The 17,923-nt window shown below is 35.2% G+C and overlaps 1 long non-coding RNA gene across 3 annotated transcripts in view; it reads left to right on the top strand.

The window, feature by feature from the left end:
- LOC145688522 (uncharacterized) overlaps positions 1 to 17,923 on the top strand; it is a 592,332-nt gene that overhangs the window by 96,544 nt on the left and 477,865 nt on the right. The window contains exon 1 of one of the 3 annotated variants that reach the window (XR_014131932.1): positions 6,257 to 6,516. The exons of 1 other annotated variant lie outside the window; for it this stretch is intronic. This is a non-coding gene — a long non-coding RNA (uncharacterized LOC145688522). Of the gene's footprint in view, positions 1 to 6,256; positions 6,517 to 17,923 lie in introns of those variants that run through there. One more of the 3 variants, XR_014131930.1, reaches the window with a different exon arrangement.

Below are 17,923 nucleotides of genomic sequence, written 5' to 3'. Positions count from 1 at the left end.
TTCCAACAGAGATCAAAAGTATTTATATAAATTAAGTTTACACTTAAGACATAGACAGTTGAATCGTTTTCAGTTTTCACTCAAATTGTTCTAAACTAGTAAGAGGTTTGATTATAATAATTATTATTTTAATTTGTTCTCTCTTTTTTTTAGTCAATATTGATAAATATATCATCTTCAAAATAGCTTTTCTGCAATTATTGGCAGGTTACTTGCTGCAACTGAGAAGCTTCGACGTTCGGTGGTCCTCAACTAGTCTCTTCGTCTTGACGTAACAATTTTCTGTTTTAATACCTTCCTTCAACTATTCGCCTTCGCTCTCTCCCTTTCTTTCCTTCCACAATGCCCTCCAGCACGTCCCTCATAATACAGTCCGTCCTCAGCCAGTATCCTAACCAGTTCCTTTTCCTTCTCTTAACAATATCTAACATTCTTCTTTTTTTTTACCTACTGCTATTTTTTTACACCTTCTCATTCGTTGTCCGTTCAAAACAGCGAATTGTCTCTTTTTTTTCTCCATGCCCTTATATCGAAAGCCTGCAATTTTTTCATCACTTTTGCGTAATGTCAATGTTTCTGCCCCATAGAGTACATATTGGAATCAGTAAAACAAAATCTCAATACTTAATTGGAAGTTTGATTAATACAAGGATTAGCTAATCGTGGTTGAAAAGAAAAATCTGACGCCTTTAAAATGGAAAAATAATTTTGCAATTCATGGTATTCCAATAATCCGTGTCGTCTTGATTGTCTTTCATGCGTCTCAGCGGTAGCCTCCCCAGTTTAGGAACCAGAGGAGTGTTGGATCTGTTAAAAATTATTAAAAAAAGATTACAAAACGTTGTGATTTATCTTATAAGTAGTGAAGCGTGGACACCATTAAATAAAATAAAGGTCATCATCTATGTTGTGCACTATCATCATACTTACACAAAGTTAAACTATATTACATTTAGAAACATACATTGTATTTCCGTTACTATTGGCGCATTGTAGAGTTTATTATCCCTTATATCCATAGTAAAATTTACTTATGAAAAGCTTGAGATTTCTTAAATGCAAGACTTGTAAGACTCTTGCAGGCAAGACCAAGGCCAAGACCAAGACTGGGTGTACAAGACCAAGACCAAGGCCAAGTCTAAGGGTTCCAGTGCAAGACCAAGACCAAGACTGGGTGTGCAAGACTAAGACCACCCCGGTCTTGGTCTTGATCTTGCATTTGCTCATCACTAAACCAAAGCTACTGCTCCTTGCACTGAAGCAAAGAAAAGTCTTTTTGGGAAGAAAAAGAAACAGAAGAATGGAAGAAGACATCCAGAAAAAATAACAAGGAAAAAGAAGAATCTGACGAAGAAGATTTCTGCATTGTGTGCTTGGATGCATTCACCAACAGCCATCTAGGTGAGAATTGGGTCCAGTGCGTGTCTTGCAGAGCATGGACACATGCAGAGTGTAGGTCTGTTCCGATAATCGAGTAATCGATAACAATTCGATAAAATTTCAAAACCGTTTCATCGATAAAGAATTTCAATTCTATCGAATTATCGAACTTTCGAGACTCCCGAAATGTTTGAGACTCTCGAAATGATCGAGACTCCCGAAATGTTCGAGACTCCCGAAATGATCGAGAATCTCGAAATGATCGAGACTCTCGAAATGTTCGGGACTCCCGAAATGTTCTATAAGTGTTCGAGGCACTCGAAATATAGGAAACATTAGACAACTTCGAGACACTCGAACTGTTCGAGAATCTCGAATTGTTTGAAAGCAGCAAATAAAAATATATCTATATGATCGCATTTGTCGAGCCGCTTGAATATTTAGAAAACTTCGGGATTACCGAAGTGTTCGAAAGAAACGATGTATTCGAGGTTATCATAGTTGTATATAATATGCATTACATATATGCAGAGTGTTCATTTTAAAACTTCTCCCCTTAGCAATGTAGTGAAGGAAAAGTTTTTTTTTCTCCACAGATCTGTACAAGGTTTAAGCAGTCTGTCAGAAGAGAGGAAGAGAAAACATGCATCACCTGAATGGAATTGGAATCCAAGACAACATTAGTCTACTAATAGTCACTTTGGCGATTGCGCCAATAACGGGGCAGGCAGAAAAATAATTTTACATATGAGTTCGACAAATACAACTTTGCAATAACTTATCAGATGAAAAAAGTTGTTTGAATAGTTTGGCTGCAAGAAGAAATAATTGGAGAGGTGAAGGAACCGAACTGTTCATCACTACTTTTGATTATACCCGAAACTTCGATAATACTTGAAATGTTGATAATACCCGAAACTTCGATAATACTCGAAATTTCGATAATACCCGAAACTTCGATAATTTCAAATACTCGAACGGTTTCGAGAAACCGATGACAACTCGATAAATTTTCACTCCCGAAGTTCGATAGTTCTTCAGCCTTATCGAACACCCCTAGTAGAGTGCATGGATGATTCGCTATTTTACACATGCCATAACTGTGACTCTGGATTTTCTGAATAGGTCTAATTGCCAGTTGTTCAATGCTCAGTGTCAAACACAATTTGTATGTGTTCTTTTCTTACAAAAAATATAGACCTAGCTATTGCTTGTTCATTCTTTGTGAAAAGTAGAAAATAAACTGCGTTTGTTGACAGTTCAGTTATTTAAATTACATTTTGAAACAAAATTAAGAATTTGCCTACATCACATCCTGTTAAAACTGATGTGGATTGATAATCTTGCAGCTTTCGATATCATCATAACGAAGCTAGATTGAAATAAAGAAGTTTTCATATTTCATAAAGTTGATTCTTTTAAATCTGAATAAAACAGATTTCAAAATTCAAATAAATAGATTAATTCGTTCCAATATATATATATATATATATATATATATATATATATATATATATATATATATATATATTTAGAAAAATCACGTTTGTTACAAATAAATCCAATGTTTGTTTAGCTTTTCTTGCTTACGGTTTTCGAGTGTATATATATTGGCTGTATAAAAAAAAAAAAAAAAACTATGCCAACTAGCCTCACAATACTAAGCAACCAGCCCCTTACCAGAGGACAGTTGGCATTCTCCATTTTAAAAGAAAGAAAAATACATTTCTCGAAAACGGTAAGCAACAAAAACAAAAATTGGATTAACAGAGGGAACCTTGGTCTGTCCATACACGTCTTTTACATTGCATTACAGTGTACTATCTGCTCATAAAAGAAATAAAGAATAAAAATTTCGCCAGTCAGCCCTGGTTTCCCCTAATTGTATTGGCGATCACGACGTTTGAGGCTGTCTCATAATAAAAGTCTATTGTCTTCTCGCTATCGAGACGAGACGAGATGCAAGCAATGTCCCTTGTCGTGAACAAGACTAAAAATATTCTACATTACTATTTATTTATTTATTTATTTATTTATAATAGGTTTCAGATACAGCCAGGAGCGTCATTTCAGATTTTCCTTGGGGGGGGGCAAGACCCCTTGATATAAGTAAAATTTCGCGTTTTTCACTCACTTACTACTATTCTATTGATAAAATCTATATGCATCTCAAACTCAGGGGGGGGCAATTGCCCCTCCCTCCCCCCTAAATGACGCCCCTGGATACAGCACTAGGTCATTTTACACTGAAACATTTTAACAATTATGTAACATAACAATATAATAACAATTTGAAATCAAGATAGTACAGTACAATGGCAACATTAAAAAGATAGTTTATAGATGATCTGAAGGTATGCTCATTTGAAAAAAACGTCTACAGTTTCTGATAACTTATTATATATGCTAACAATTCGGTTTAGAAGGGACCTTTGGACAATATTAACTCTCGCAGCTCGAGTGTAAAAGAGATCACTAGATCGTGTTGTTCTAGCGGGTACGCGAAAATTAATCTGACTTAATAACTTTTCCCATGATATATGGCCATTTACAATTTTATGCAAAAATATTAGGTCAGATATTTTGTTTCTCACTAGGGGAGGTTTGATATTGAGAAATGTTAAAACATCGTTTTTTGGAAGTGTTCGAAGGTGAGGTACTCGGTAGGCTACAATGGCTAAAAAGAAATTAATTACATAATTTATTTTTTTCAGATGAGTAGGGCAGGCCATAGACCAGATAGGAGAACAGTACTCAATAGTGGGAGCAACATATGACTTATAGAATAAACTTAAGGAACTAGGATTTTTTATGTCAGTGAAGCGATAAAGAAGTCCTAGTTTTCTCACAGCAGTACAAGATATTGTGCTTATATGATCTGCAAAAGTAAGCTTACTGTCAATGATAACACCAAGATCTCTGAAAGAGGTGACAGGATTTATGTTCTGATGACCAATTTTGTAGATGTGGTTTATAGGGTCCTTTTTAAGAGAAATCGTAAGAGAAGCACATTTTTCGATGTTTGAATTAAGTTTCCAAGAGTTACACCAGTTGAGAAGAATAGAAGCATCATGTTGAAGCGCAAGAGCACTGTACTGTGATTTAACTTGTGTGTAGAGTTTGCAATCATCAGCAAATAGAAGAATTTTGGTAGAGCTGTTTGTGAGCAAAGAAGGCAAATCGTCCCTCTTGGCTTTCCTTTCCAGTCTAGTCAAGTCATGATTTCAAAACGAGTTAAAACGAGCTGAACCAGCAAGCAATTTATCAAACTCAGCTCGACTCGAAACTTGATTTCAAAAACAGTGACTCGACTCGACACTCGAATAGAATTCGAGTCGAGCTTCGAGTTGAGTCGAGTTTTATCTCGACTCGTGCCCATCCCTCATCGATTAATGTATCTCTCATCCTTGGCATTTATTTTCCCTTCAGTAGCTTCATATAGTGCAGAAATTTGAGAGTCATACACTTGTCGTGACAAAGGTAAGGAAAGGCGAAACAAGCCTTTAGGAGGAAGAAAAGTCTGTTTCATGAGACCTTTAATTAAGAGTTGAGAAAAAAGACTGATAAAATGCTTCCCATGGAGTATTGTACTGTATGGGGAGAAACAGGGACATTACGTAGAAGGGATGAAAAACGACTATAAGCTTTTGAAATGTGGGTGTGGAGACAAGTAGATATAATTAGTTAGATCGAGATGAAAACGGATGAGGTGTTAGAAATGGTGGGAGAGAAAAGAACAGTTTTAGATTTATTTGGAAAAGAAGAGGAATTAGTTGTAACGATGCCTAAGAAAGAACTGTATTATGAGGAACGTGCTGGAGGGTATGGCGGCAGGAAAAAGAGGGAGGGGTGAAGGAGACTACAATTGATGGACGATATAGAAGCAGGGAAATCGTACGTGAAGACGAATATGTTAGCGGAAGACCGAGGGGCATGGAAGCTTCTCAGTTGCGGAAAGTGATCTGCCAATAATGACGGAATACCTCCGATGATCATGATGACCTTCATATGCTGCAGAAATGTGTTTGTTTTGTTTTGAGTTAGCGTCCTTTTCATCAGCAAGGCTATATGAGACGTGGACCTACAGCTTAACGTGGGTCCCGAAACACATGAGCTTCCACCGGCAATCGGACTCAGGTCTCCTACGCGAATGGCGCTTACACTAACCGCTTAGGCACAAGGGAGCTCTGCAGAAATCTGAGTGCCACACAGTTATGATGACAAACTGCCTACCCATAGGTTTGGCACGTTAATAATAATAATAATAATAATAATAATAATAATAATAATAATAATAATAATAATAATAAATTACTACTTAGGGATTTTGTAGACATTATCTAGTTCATCTGTGCGCGTATTTTTAAACGAAACAGAAATGTCGTGCGAAGCGTAGGAAATACCCGTAAGTTGTAGATCCACGTGTCATAGGTCTGTATATTGTAGGTATTGTAATGGGACGTCGGAACTGTATTGAATTATTTAAAAACCAACTACCAGATACACCATGTGTTTGCATGTAGAAGGGTTTTGTACTAAAAGTGCTTGTGTTCGATGCTGAACGTTCTCTAATGTTGTTATAATAGTGCACAATAAGATTACATAACGTTTTGCGCATGCCTCTTTTCAAAGTATCTTACCGTTACTGTCACAGTAACGCAACACGAGAGCGTAGAGCCATATGATAAATAAAATTAAATAATAATAATAAAAAAAGAAAAGCTTCTCGTTGTAAAACTCAACACAGGCTTCTTTCAGTTACCAGCATTTCCCTCTAATTGACATAATTGGTTTTGTTGGAATTGTTCTTTCAACCACGTGAACAATGATGACGTTAGAATAATCTACTTCTTGAGCTTCGGCCAGGTGGTATGGTAGTGAGGTAATTATCAGGGGAGGAACGATTTTACAAGAAACGAACCCTGACAGAACGCTAATTCCATTTCCTCCTCCGCTGCTTGTGACGTGTACAGGTGAGGGGTTTCTCCACCACGTTCAGACGAGGTGACATTCAGCGTTAGCAAGGTAAAGAGTGCGGAACTGGCTTCTTCCTATTGACTTGTTGAGGCTTGCTGCTGGAGTACATTGTTGGCGTCCCCCTCCCATTGGAACTGACAAATCAGCATCAGCAGCAAGGTAAGTAAATAAATCAGGCTGCTGCAATAGAATTAGTTTCTAACATCGGGAGAGGTCGTGCAGAAAGTGAATACAGAGAAACCGGTTTGCAGGTGTCAGAGTCAAGCTTCCTTTCAAAGTGCTCACCCAAACAACTGTTTGTTTTTGTTTCCGGTCCATCAAACTTAAATTTTCTAGACAGTTGAATTACAAGAACGACATCAATTGCCAACTATGAAATGAACCTTGAAACTTATTCTGAATTTGAATAGATACTTTCGTAACATTTACCGGCGTTTTCTTAACGTAAATAATAGATCATAAAATCTATTATTTAACGTTGTTAATCTTGCAGTGATCATAAAGTTTTGAATGAACTGATATGTGATTAGGGAGACATATATCAATGTATTCAACTTAATACACCATATAAAGTTAAGAGGGTATAATGTGCGGAAATATCTCGCTTCATTTGAATTTAATTTGCGAAACATTGCTTCTCGTAAGAATACTGAAAAATGTTAAGCGACTCCAATTTCTGATGTCGAATATTACTTTACTAGAAGTTATAAATATTTTCATTTGCTCAAGTGTAATGAAGTGATGTGTATTGTTTTCACGTTTGCGGATTACAGATTCATCTGGTACTATTTTACTTTTTTTTCCTCACCACATTTGATTAGCATTAGGAATTAGGGAGTAAACGTGGCATACATTGTTCTAGTTTTTATAATTTAGAAAATAAAATCTATTGAACTCAGTGCCTTACAGGAAATGCCCTGAAGTAGTTGTAACGAAAATGAATGGTAGTAAATTAGTTGATTGAATGAGGCGGGAGAAACACGAATCTCACGAGAAAATCCACGGACACGGTGTTTGTCTGCCACAAGACCACGAATCGAACCGGGAACCCTGTACAGCAGGGTGTGAGAGCTCTGCCATTAAGCAATTACGTCTGTGAACTTCATTTACGTTGAAAATATAATGATTTTATGCATTACTAATAATTCTGGCTTCATACTACTGGGGTGTTTATTTATTTATTACATAAATTCACAGCAACCATTATTTTTCAAATTAATAAATGAAAATTGCTGGAATAATGTGACAACTGTAAATAGAAGAATGATTATTGATTCCTTTTCTAAGTACTTAAATGCATGTATTGCGTACTGTTATAATGTGAAAAGTGTCCTATATGTTGTATATAGGTGGTGCAAGCGTGTATGATTTACACATGCAAATTAAGAATATAGTTACACATACGGTTGTAGTGTGCACACAAACATTGAATTATAATGAGTTTTTATTAGAGAAGGATCTTTAATTTATTTTCCGACGTTTTTTTGAGGGGGGGGTCATATAGTGTCTCAGTAAATGTGTTTACTTTCCCTTAACGCCATGCCACTACTTAAATCATAGGATTATTGATTAATTGATTGTTGGGGATGAATATCTTTCCTCCAATGATGCCACATGAGACATCGGCATGTAGTTTAACATGAACTGGCATCGAAATAATGCGATTATAGCCTATGCAACTTAAATATGTGAGCCACGGGAATCATTTATCATAGGAAATCAGAATAAAATTTGTATCAATATAAATATTACACTACTGTTGGAAGCTTAGAAATGTATTTAAGATGATGATGATGATGATGATTATTATTATTATTATTATTATTATTATTATTATTATTATTATTATTATTATTATTTGTCATCTGTGCTATCCTACTACCATATTGAATTGTAATGTTGTCGACATTCCTCTTATTTTCAATATTTTACTTGAATATGAAAAGTAAAGCCAAACTGACGCTATGACACATGGAACCTGAAGGTTGAATGCCACATTTACAGAGGCTCTCCATTGACTTCTGTCTTTAACCAATTGGATCCACTTTCTGCTTTATGTTCCTATTACTGTGACATACATATTAATATTGTCCTCACTTCCTCGCCAAATTCTTCCTAATGTTTTTTTTTTTTTCACTAGGTCTCCAGTAAAAATTTTGAAAACCTTATTCATTTCTTTCATTCTAGCTACATAGCATGTCCACCTGAGCCTCCTAGGCTTGTTGACTCCAACCATATTAGGGAATAATATAAATTATGCGCTTCCTCTTTATAAGTTTCTGTCATTCCCCATTCCCACCCCCATTGGTTCCTCATACTCGTCTCATGATTTTGTTTTCACATACTTCAGTCTGTGTTCTTCTCTAAAAGTAAGTGTTCATGGTTTGCAACCATACGGTACAACAGCATAATTCGGTTGGGTATGTAAAGTAACTCCAGAAACTTTATTTAGAGGTAAATAAAATTTGAAGTTTATTAGTCTATGTATGATCACACAGTTCAAGTAAATAATATAGTCAATGATTGCATTATTCTGCTGTATTATAGACTTCAACGATGTTTCGTATATATACATATATATATATATATATATATATATATGAATTTATTAAACAGAAAATGTAATCGTCTTGTTACATACCATGTTATGCACAAAATTGTTACGTGGCACCTCACTTAACTCATATATTTTTCTAAATTAATGATGAAAAGATATGATCTAAATCTAATTCGTTATCATATATTATTCATTGCCGACGCTGATAGACTTATACACACAATTAATTACTACAAGGGAAAAGACAAATAAATAAATCAACTACAGGCAAGTTAGGGAAGATGTAGGTTACATGAGTACTAATGTAATTACTACTAATAATTACCTTAAGATCGAATTATATCTTAATTGCACATTATTAACGACTCTAGTATAGTCTGAAATCAGGAGTTCATTCTGAATCGCAACTGTTTTCTTGTTCTATGTAAGGCAAAATGGGTTATATCGTGTCTGGTTTTAAATTCCTCATAAAACTTGACACACAGGATTAATGTAAAGAAGAAAAGTTTTTTTTTCTTTTTTGTTTTTCCAGAAGATGGAATAGATCCATTAAAATAAAATAGCATTTCTAGTTTAACACCCCACCATTATGTACCGACGCTAAAGGAGACAATGATGAGAATGAATGAAATCATGAAATGAAGAAAGCAGGTGTGTCATTTAGGGAGAGCAAGAGGGGTAATTGCCCCCCCCAAGAGTTTGAGGAATGCATATACTTAAAGGGATTGTCTACTAATATATTAGTACAAAACGTGAAAGTCGTATGTCGGTAGTGCTCCCCCCTCAAGTGAAGTCTGAAATGACGTTCCTGGAAGAAAGTGGGAGGAAATTGGATAACTCCGAGAAAACATACTTGCATGGTGTTTTTTCACCACAAATCCCACTTATCCCAAGCTGGAATCGACCAAGGACCCCAACCATCAAAGGTCAGTGTTCTACCACTAAATCACCGCGGATCCCAAATAGGTCCATTGTAGTTTTGTGGTGGTTTCAACGGTAGGTTCCTCCAGTGAATTTTCCTCTTCAGTGAAAACTGATAGCTTCAAGCTGTGAGCAATTTCAAGATCAGTCGTGTAAAACATTTTCCTGGGCGTTTTCTTATCATGACACCATTTTATGTCTACTACTTTACCTTATCCCATTTTTATTCTTCATTCTAAGTTGTCTTGGACTTTTGAGTAAAGAAGAAAACTATTTAAAATTTCCCTCTTCATTTTGGTTTTAAAACTATTTAAAATAAAAATTTGTACGATGCACTAACTGTAACAATATATGTGGTTGTACAATTGGCTTTCTGAATTTATTTTTAATCGTCTCAATTTGACTATGATCGACATTGCATTCCATGTAAGTATGACCTGGAAGGAGAAATTTGTGGTCTAATGTTTCTGAGTGTGACTTTTAAATTGCTGTCATACACATGAATGGAATGTGGCTCTCTTTGTTCTGATTTGTCCATTATCAGAATACATTGTAACAGATTTTATTAATGGATTTAGTTCTACAATACATTTGTACAAGCATGATTTAATGCCATTGGCACCCTTTCCAACCATACCTTCAAGCCACGTGAAAAATTGTGCTTTGTTCTTATCAAAATCATAAATGCTGGTGCTGAAAGTCCAAAGTTGACATTTATTAAAAGAATAATCATTAATAATAATAATAATTTAATTTAATTTAGCAACATATTTAAAGTGCTAATAACAGCTTTAGCCAAGTATAGCATTGTACAAAGTAATTAAATATGTGTGCATAATAGGATTAAAGGCTTAAAATTCAAGGTATACCATATAAGAGTACAATTGTGATATTCCACAGTTTAAAACAGTCATATAAAGTAAGACTACTAAAATACCCCTAATCTTGCTTAGTTTGTCTAATAATAAAATATACTTAGAATCATGTCTGACTTGTTACAACAGGATACAACATTATGAAAGTACTAAAAACCTAATACAAGCCTAATTTCTAAGAGTCTAGTCTTCTGTTATTATAAATAATAAGCAAGGTACTTAATATAATAATAATAATAATAATAATAATAATAATAAAGCCACTGAACTGGTAGCGACTGGTGTCAGATACAATTGTCAGCTGCACGTGGTAACAGAGATATTAACACATAGCAGTGGAACCATATGCAATTCGCAATATAAAATTCTTCCCGTAATGATTAAAACGTGAATAGAAAGATACTGTACCATCAGATTTGAAGGAACATAAATCTCTTTATATACCAAAATCGACGAAGTCGATAGTTACTCGTGATACACAGTAAAGTTCCTTCATAACCAGGAAGTATATGAGATACTTCTCTATACGTACCGGTGCTGAAGAATATTCATTTTCTTCCTAGGTAGATAACTCAGTTTTTACAATTTCGGAGGTGCCACTCTTTATACATCCACACTGAGAAAAATCCGTTCTCCGGACAGCGGTATATTGTACAGTCCGCAGCAAGAAACCTGCAACATGACCATGTAAGTTTATTGTGAAACGACGAAGTCTTTTGCTCCAAAATAAGTGTACAGGGCGCCGAGGTTTCTCCTGGCGTGATTCGTGCCACATAGACGTTGTGTTGATTCCCTGCGCTGTTAGGTGTAGTTTCAGAACAAATTTATATGCTCATGTTGCAGGTTTTTGCTGCGGACTGTACAAATATACGGAATCCTCATGCTTACTACATAAATCAGTAAGGAAAAACGTTGTCCGTATGATACATAGGCACTGTCCTTAGATGTTACATCATGCCGTTGCAGGATATCTGATATCTAACAGTCTTCCTTATATTACATACATGTAAGTATGTTACTTCCGTCAGCTATATGTTATATATGTCCATTTGCATGTGAGATCCTGACCGTCTATATTGTTTCATACGGAAAATACGTACAAATGGAACATTCATACAGAAAGTATTATAAAACACGCGTTTCCAGTTATACGCTTGCTGTACGTTAAGTAAAAAAAAAAAAAAAAAAAAAAAAAACCTACAGGATTTACAAATGTAACATACTATTTTACGTACGCCATATACATTTTTCCCCAGTGCACCCGAGAGTTATATTTTAAGCTTCAAATTCTTCGACAGAAATCGCGAAGACAATAGCATTTGCATTGACTAATAACACAAATTCCCTACCTTGAGTTGACATTTCATTTCTCCGTGGGTATGCCTTTGATCCTAGATATTTGAAAGTGTCCACTTTGTCAAAAGTATTGCTATTTTAACATATTCATAGTTCTCAGTATTACAGTCACGGCGAAGTTCCATATTTTCGTTTTCTTTCGCATTTACTTCTATATTTGTTCCTGTAGGTCGGCGTTTCCCAACCGGTGTGCCGCGGCAAACTATTGTGCCTCGAATGGGCCGCTGGTGTACCGTGAGGAGATCGAAACACAATTATTAATTCTGTGGCAACTAAATTTGAAGAGATAGGAAAAATGTATATTTGTATTTCAGATTACTATGAACCTCTACAATGAAAAAAAAATACTGTAATTGTAATATATTATTGTACTTACATTACTGTGTGAGGAAACCTTTTGCGCGTTCTGTCCTACGGTAAGCAGAATAAAATGTCCAGGAAGAAAGTGAATTTGTTGATGTGAGGAATGACCTAGGTTTGAAGCTCCAGCACTCACAGCAAGACATGGCATCATTCTGGATTTCTCTCTGGAGAAAATATCCAGCCATTTCTATACAGACTGTGAAAGTTCTCATTCAGTTTTCAAAATCCTACTTAAGTGAAGCAGGATTTTCTGCAATGAACACAACCAAGTGTAAGAACAGGTCACAACTGTTAACTCCGGGACACGATATGAGGCTGTGTTTATCAACTATCCGTCGCACATTAATTTTGCTTCGTGCACCAACTTGTTTTACTGATTTTCGAAAATTTGTAACTTTCATATATTAGTATTAAAGAATTGCAGCCTTCATAGATATTATTGAAAAATTGTTACATTACTAATATTATTGAACAATTCTAACCTTCATATATTATTTAAAAATTGTAACGTATAGTAACCATGTTAATAAATTATAAGTTTCACACTGTGTTACTTTTCTGTATATTTCTGTTGAAAAAAGTATTTGTTATCATTGTTATGACCATTAAGGCTTCTTTATTGTCGCAGACTATTTCGTAACTTGAAATTTTAAAATATCATTCAATCCTTTCGACAAAGCAAACATGCGTACAGATTACCTACGTTTGTGTCTTAAAAGTACAAGAGATTTGTTTGTTCGTTCGCTATTTAGTGATCTTCCTTCGTAATGAAAGGTTAGATACAGTTTTCGAAAAAAAAGTGTATTTTTTAAAAACCTGAGTCCTATTGTTTCATTGCAATTGTTTTCTATTTTTAAATTAGAATGAAAAGTAAGCATAATGATTTACCATGAGGGGAAAAACAGTGATCAAGCTTTCTTCTTTGTGTGAAGGAAATCAGTAATCACAGAAAAATACACAATATTTTATAGTTAATAATAATAATAATAATAATAATAATAATAATAATAATAATAATAATAATAATAATAATACAATCTATGTGTGTGCCGCGAAAATTCATGTTACACTCGTAGTGTGCCGCAAGTTGAAAAAGGTTGGGAAACTCTGCTGTAGGTGTTTAAAAAAGCCCTACAATTTCTTTCTATTGTACTCTTGTATTCATATCATCTATTAGATTGGTATCATAAGTGTAAGCCATAACCTGGTGAGTGAATTCAGCTCTAGGATTTGATTACTATCTTTACTTTTCTTTATAATGTTCCAGATCAAAATTAAACAATAATGGCAACAAGGCATCCGCCTATTTAAGCTCATTCTCGACGTGATAGTTCCCTGGTGTGTATCTGTCTACTGGGATTTTACTTTGTGTTTCATTTAAACACATCTTAATTAATCTATCTTTTTTGGTATACCGAATTCGGTAATGATGTACACCTTGTCTCAAAAAGGTTGAGCGCATTCTTTATTGCTGTTTCGAGGCAAAAATTTTCTAAGTCCAACTTCGGGTATCTTCGGGAAAAAGTAAACCAGGTTCGAACCTCGAAGCCAACCTTTGCAATCGGGAAAAATCTTGCAGATGTGTTTTTCTTCTTTTAAATATAATAAGACTTGTTACCAATTATATATAAAAAAGCAACATTGATTGAAATACTTAATGATACAATATTTCGAAACTGTATTAATGCCAGCACATGTTTGTTTGTCATTTTGCTCTCCATACTGAATGGAATATTTAGATACGTAAACGAATCTTTCCATTTGTAAAAGAATGGTGAAAGTTAAGACATAAAACATTATTCTCTCCTGAGTACTAAAATAAGAGTCAAAGTAGAACAAAAACAGCGTTTGCAGTGGATATGAATGTAATTATTATCTTAAATACCGTTATATATCGCTAGAAGTACTATTCGTGGAGCGCTTGTGTTAGCTCAGTGGTACGCCGTTGGATTTCAAATCGTAAGGTCGAGGGTTCGCTTCCCATCTGAGTCAATGTTTTTTTTATGAAATTCTATTTTCCGCAATGCATGAAAAATTATATAAAATAATTACATTAAAATACGTCAGTTGTATATATATAACATACAATCATTGCAGAACAAAGTGATTATTATGTTTAAAATATAACAGGTGATCACAGTACGTTGGTATTCTATGATAAATGTGAATGTTAAATACAAATTAAGAAAATAATATCATTGCAATGAATAAATTATGTAGTGTATTTATTTGGAGCTATTTGTCATCGGAAGTTACTTCTGAATTTTCTCATTACAGCAAGTGATTTACGCTTTCTGAAAGGTAAAGAGACTATTCAGGTATAAACATAAATTATTATACAAACTCCAATCTTCGTTACAGACACAAAACTCCCGATCCCCAAAACTATGTAAACAGGAAATTTACGAACACGAAGTCATGTCTAAGAGACTTATTTATACTCGAGAAAGAAAGCAGAATAGGATTTCTTTCCAAAGGATTTCAGTTCAATAATCTGCAAGGCTTTTGTATATGGATGTGGTCCCTTTCTCTCCGCCAATATATATAAAGTAAAAGCGACCGATATTAGTGTCGAATCCATAGTTCTCGTTGTTGCAGAAATTAATAATTACAACTCCGAAAGCGTTAAAGTCCAAATTTAACTCTCATCGTAAAGCTCCTTTGTGGTTAAGCGTATAGCGTACACGCTTTCGGTGTGGGAGACCCAGATTCGGCCCCCAGCGAGAGCTCATGTAGTTCGCGTTAATTAGTAGGTCTACGTCTCATATAGCCTCACTGCTGACGGGACGTTAAACTCAAAATCAATTCAATTGGTTCAAAACCCATTATTATGGCGGGCGATAAAGGATGAAAAATAAAATGTCTCAAGTGTCTGAAATCCATAGTTTGAGTTCGTGACACTGTTACAAACACAATGTCATTTAATGCCACGTTTTGGTATGAGCGACTATGCCTCCTGGATTTTGAATTTACAGGAGCAACATCAAAAGCATTGCTCACACAGCTCTAAATGTTTTGATGTATGTATACGTGTATATTCCAGCGAAACTCCGGAATGTCTGGAGCAACTTTTACCTAACATGGGAGACATATTACTTTCAATCTAAGGAAAAAAATATTGTGGAATTCAGATACCTCAAGGGATTGAAGTTGGGAAGAGTGGCATGTAAAAATAATGTAAAATGACTGATTGTAGAGTGTTATCCATTGTTTTCTCGGTCGTTGAGATGAGTAGTGAGGCACTCAATGGCATTATATCCAAATTCATCCCCATCTTTACAGGATGAGGGGCTTGGAGATATGATTAATAAAATGAAAACACATGAAAATTTTCATTCACAACATGAAAATTTTAGATGTCATGTTAGCAGTTATTACAGCAACATACTTCACACTACAACTTTTCCCTCACTCCTGTTGTTCGGCCATGTTGTTTTCAGGCGTTTACGTTTTTTCTGAATATCTCAGCATTATTTGTTCTATCAAAATGAAAATTGCGGAATAAATCTCTATTTCAAATTTCCTTTAGAAATAAGAAGCTACTGAGTCATAATGTTATACTGAGTCATAATGTGTTATGTTTTACTCTTCTAATAGAAACAAACCCTTGACCCCCAAGCGTTACCGGACCAAATGTTCTTTGGACGAAATGTGCTTTGAACTAAACATCCCTGGACGAAATGTCCTTTGGACCAATTCTCCTTTGGACGAAATGTCCTTTGGACCAATTGTATTTTGGACGAAATGTCATTTGGACGAATTGTCCTTTGGACCAAATGTCTTTGGATTAAATGTCTCTGGACGAAATGTTCTTTGGACGAAATATCTTTGGACTAAAAGGGTGGCCACCGGGTGGGCCAGTGTGAGTCACGGTGAGTGGTGTTTCGCAGTAGGTCACGTCCTTTTGACCCAGGATCCACTGATCCACTCACAAATCTTGACCCATTTCACCCACTTACCAACCGACCCACTGACCCACTCCATCTTTGATTTTAACATGTCTTGTTTCATTTAAAAGACGAAACATACATCCACATAATTTTTTCATCGATTGCGAAGGTTGGCTTAATATCATAATTGTAATGGTAATTTGTTCTTAAGGTGAGAAATTGATATGATTAAAAAGCCCATCTAGACGTGGGTACAAATTACCTTCCAAAGTTATTAGAAACGCTTTCTCACCCCGAAAACTATGAATTCGACAAATATTTAAGTAATTTTTGAGATTTTATTTTTAGCTCTCCCAGGCCATCATCCTGTGAAGATGGGGATGAATTTGGATGTAACCTCCATTTGGAGCATCACTATCCATCTCAACGACCGAGAAAATTATGGATAAAACACTAAGATCAGTCGTTTTACATTATTTTTACATGTCACACCTCCCAACTTCCATAACTTCATACTACTACAATATTTTCTTCTTTGATTGAAAGTAATATGTCCCCCAAGTTTGGTAAAGGTTGTCCCAGACATTCCAGAACTACGCTCTCCTTATTAGATGTGCTGGGGGATCTTACTCTTACTGGAAGTTGAACTTAAACTTAAAGGTCATCAGAGCTGCTCCCAATGAACTTGGCGTCCACGAAAGATATGGGTTGTATACTAACATTGGTTATTTTCAATTATTTCTACATGTCAAATTTCACAAACTCCTTCATTGTGTTAATGAGGGCTTAACTTACATGGCATCTGAAGTTCCAATCTTTACCTAAGAGACCCCCAAAATTATAGATTCGACACTACTGTAGGTCTTTTTTTATAATTTTGATGTCAGTCCCTTTCATTCCTCCTAGGACAGCAAACGGATACTGCCACTGCTAGGACTAAATTTGGTCTTAAATGGCATTAAAATTTCTACCAATTAATTCAGCGAACAGTGCTGCATTTAGAAGCTCGGCATCCCTACGCACTTTTGCTCTCGGCGCCCCCAATAACTACACATTTCTCCGTCCCTTGATCCCTAACTTACAAATAAAACTTAATTCGAATATGCTTAATTAGTGAATTTATTGCAGTTAAATACCACTCACTAGATGCTACAGCTACAATTACGTAACAAAAAATAAATGGGAAACATGTTCTGAATTATTTTCAGATTTCTTACGCTATCATTAAATATATTAGAATAGTAAAAGAGGGCTGCTCATGAAATAGTATATTTGCTCTCGATTTTTTTTAACTTTTTCATACGAAAAAAAATTAAAATTTTAAACTTTGCGCTCTTCAAATATGTTGCCCTCTAGGCACGGGCCTAGTTGGACTAATGGGAAATGCGGCACTGAAAACTTACGCTTCGACTCTAATATTGGTTGATTTCGATATTTTTTTGTCGCTATGTAACCACCCTGGGTGCTAATGGGAGCTTAATTGGACTTGAATTGAAAGTAGAACTGTTTACCTAAGCTACCACGAAACTATGGATTCGATACTAATATCGATCCTTTTCTAGCATTTTTGGTATATATCCCGACAGTACTCTTTTCCAGATTGT

The sequence above is a fragment of the Thermobia domestica genome, chromosome 6 (genome assembly GCF_964235325.1).
Source record: "Thermobia domestica chromosome 6, izTheDome1.hap1.1, whole genome shotgun sequence".
NCBI classification, from domain to species: Eukaryota; Metazoa; Arthropoda; class Insecta; order Zygentoma; family Lepismatidae; genus Thermobia; species Thermobia domestica.
Note: the sequence above shows the minus strand (reverse complement) of the source record. Positions and strands in the feature narration are given on the sequence as shown.